The following is a 3,996-nucleotide window of genomic DNA, read 5'->3' as shown; positions in this document are numbered from 1 at the left end:
TATTTAGTTTTCGATAATCTTACCGTAACGCTTTTATATACAGAATAATGAGACAAATCAATTAGTGTAAAGAAAAAAACAAATAGTTGTTTTAAAAAATACATTGTAAATAATTACATTCTTTTTCTTAAAAACAATTATTTTTTTTTTTTACTAATTGATTTGTCTCATTATTCTGTACATAAAAGTATTACGGTAAGATTATCGAGAACTAAATATTTTACGAGATATTTTATTTTTTATATCAAAATATGTCAGATTAAAATATAAAATAACTCAAAAAGTACTTAATGAAAAAATACTTTATTATAGTGTTTTGGAAAGCTCTCGACATAAGTTATAAGAATATGCAATGAAAAATGGGTGTTTCCATTTAAGAAATTGAAAGTGACCTTGATGTGACCTTCAAATGACTATCTAAGGTCACATCAATAGCACCATCTTATGTCCCCCTTCGAACCAAACAACTTTTGTCTGAAACGTTTTTCCGTATCTTCCATATTTTTCGAGATATTTGACTGGCTCTTTTAAAATGGACCACCCTGTATATGAAATGTGCTCAAAGTGATTGCCGCCACTATCGATGCACGCTTGGAATCTATATTCTAGACTCGAAGATATTCGAGGTGGCAAGAGTTACTGGTCCACCCTGTATATACAGAGTGAGTCACTAGAAATTGCTTTCTAAGATATATATTATATCTTCATAAATATTGATTTTAGACAAAATGATTTAACACAAAATTAAATTATTTTGAAAGGGCTATTTTTTTGATAAATAAATCTCGTCTTAGTTTTTTTTAGATGCAATGCTTCAAAAAGTTTTAAAGGTCATTTCAAGTTTCTTCAAGGTCATTTCAAAGTCACTCCACGATCAGCGTCATAAGTTGTTCGATTCATCATTTTATCCTCTACAATTATATACTAATTAAAATAGGGCTTTCCATTTAAAAAACTTGAGATAATCTTCAAAACTTTTTGACGCCAGCACCTAAAAAAAGCTAAGACGACCAAAAAATGTAGCCTTTTTAAAATAATTTAACTTTTGTATTAAACCTTTTTGTCTAAAATCAATACTTATAACAAGTAATTTCTAGTGACTTACCTTGTATATATATACGTATATACATATATACATAAATGTCAAGCGAGCAATAACGTCGCGACGCCAATATACATACAGGGTGTCTGATAATAACCGCCCCACCAAGAGATAACCCAAAAGTAGGCGCGCGACAAAATTTTGGGAGGAGCACTCTACAAATGATAACAGTTACGAGCATATGTGTGAGTGTGTGTACGAGCAGTACATAACGATGGATTCTCGCATCTTAGCAACCACATATCAATGCCGCCCATATCAGGCTGTCCTTTTTCACCGCGCGATAATACTCGCGCGATTTGGCCGATTTTTTAAAATTAATTTCTCATTAATTATTGCGAAAATCATAAAACAGTAGAGGATTTCCCTACTCGGTTTAACCCGCTCTACTTGCATATTACGGGTGAGGCGATTATTATCAGACACCCTGTATATATATTATGAAAATCGGGCACGAACTTATGCAATCATCCAATATTTATTTATCGCAATAGGTGCGGGAGCACAGTTCATGTACACGCGTGTCACATTTTCGACAGTAACGATATATTAATATATATTTATAATAATGAATAATGGTGCATGTCCTCGATGCTCGTCATGTGTACATACGTACATACATACGTAGATACATACGTGACCCAACGAAAGTTGAAGGTAGATTGGGTCAAATTTTATTTATTATATTTTGTTATAAAGCATAACACAAATCAGATTAAGTAAAAAGTAATATTATATTTATACATATATATATATATATATATGTATGTATATATAAATAATTTGAGGCTTATATTTTATAGTTACAAAAATATATAAAGGAAAAAATAGAAAATTGCGAAAAATGATCTCTTTCTCATTTCTGTTTAGGAGAAATCGATTCCAAATTAGCTGAGCAGAGAGTCTGTTATTAAAAAGACAGATCGATCGTTTTAAAACACCCTATACTATCTATATCCTTCTCATTGTGCCGATATATTTTCTTATGCATAATAATAGATGCACGTTCATAGTTGATGAAAAAAAACAATCAATTACGTACAACTTTTACGAAATATATTTTATATTAATTTCTTATCTGAATTCTTATCTCTGTTTTAATCTGTTTGAAAAGACCTGAGTTAATTTCCATATCTATTGTTCATATTTTAAAAGACTAACATATTAATATCAGGTTGATGATAATTTTTAAACTATATATTTATAATAATTTTACTATTAGCAACTGATTAAACTTATCCTTGAAGAGACACATTTAGCGCATTAAGGACCACTTCGATCAAACCACTATTAACTTAATGGAAAATTAATTCAATTGGGGTAAAATTCTTACCTCCTTCAAAATTTTCAATTATATATACATATAATTCGTCGTCCCTAAAGTAATCTCTCTTTGCATTTATCGAATAACAAAAAACGATAATTTTATCAATATTAAAAAAATACTGAAGATATTATTTGATAAGTTAATTGCCAATTCAGTTAATCTAAAGATGGAACCTAAAAATGGATTCTAAAAATGGAACCTTCTAATTTTTAATTTTTATTCATATCACGCGTAAAATTTCGCACGGGAGTACATACAACGCTCGAGTCATACTATTAGTCACATTCGGCGTTAAAGAGGAACTGGACGGATATTTGTAAACCGTAGAAAATTTAAAAAGTAAAAAAATTATATTTCTTTTAATACCGTTTATACATTGACAAAAAAATTTAGTTCAATTGTCTCCACTTACGAGGAAACCTTGCAAACGCAAAAATTCTCGATATACCTCGACAATTATTCGAGATACTAAAAAATGTTTTTTATACAAAAGTTTTATGATAAGAACACATTTTTCTATTTAACCATATTAATAAAATTTTGAAAAAAATTTTTTTTTTGAATTTTTGCATTGTAGTTAAAATCATGGTACAGTCACTATAAAACAATTAGTTCGATATAAGATAATATTTACGATTTTGAGACTAAATTATATTTTACAGGGCAAATTTTTACTTTAACTCATAAACTAATTATTAATTTTATATTTTAAAAGGTTAAAAATGCTTTGTATGTGTGTGTAATGTCAAATTTATGAATTTCGAAATGTATTAAATTTATTAACTTTTGACGTAGCTGATCCAGTTCATTCCTTCTTAAGTGTGGAGTACGAAAACAGTGGGGAAGATGATCTCGGCTAATTAGATAATATATATTTTGCTTGTTTGGATTATATTCCCCTCATAGATCATCGTTCCATGTTACAGACTATACACACAAAGAGATAAAACTTGATAGATCAGGGTCAATGCTGATCTCAAATGAGGCTGTCGCGATCCTCACGGTCCGGCTTTGTAAATTTTGTTAGAACCATGTGTAGATCAGTATAGACTGATCTACGACGCGAAGCGAGAGAGTCAAGCCAAGTCAAATGAGCAACATTGTTGCTCGTCCAAGGTTAATCGATGTATATGTATTCCTCATTCGGTCGAGGTTATTCCTCGTTATTTTCTTTCGCGAGGACATTACTCGATACTATCAAGTAATGCTCACAATACAATCAGATTGCAGGTATCCAGATTTTAGATTCCGTTAGTGCGTGTATAGATAATAGAACTGAGTGAGAGCGTGTGTCGATCGCGTAAAAATTCACACTGATAAATGAGCGTGTCCTTGAAGACACGACTGGTGACAATCACGGCTTCTCTATTGAACGTAGCATATAAGCTGCATGCAGCTAAATTCCTTCAAACACAAAAGGTAAGCATATTATTTTCACACCCGCACACGTTTGTTTACACATCGTTGCCGATTGTTTCGAATCTTCCCCAAATGACAACTTATTTACATCACATTTGCATAACAGGACACACACACACACACACACACACACACACACACACACACA

The sequence above is a fragment of the Formica exsecta genome, unplaced genomic scaffold (assembly GCF_003651465.1).
Source record: "Formica exsecta isolate Colony F162 unplaced genomic scaffold, ASM365146v1 scaffold819, whole genome shotgun sequence".
NCBI classification, from domain to species: domain Eukaryota; kingdom Metazoa; phylum Arthropoda; class Insecta; order Hymenoptera; family Formicidae; genus Formica; species Formica exsecta.
This window is presented reverse-complemented; position numbering follows the sequence as displayed.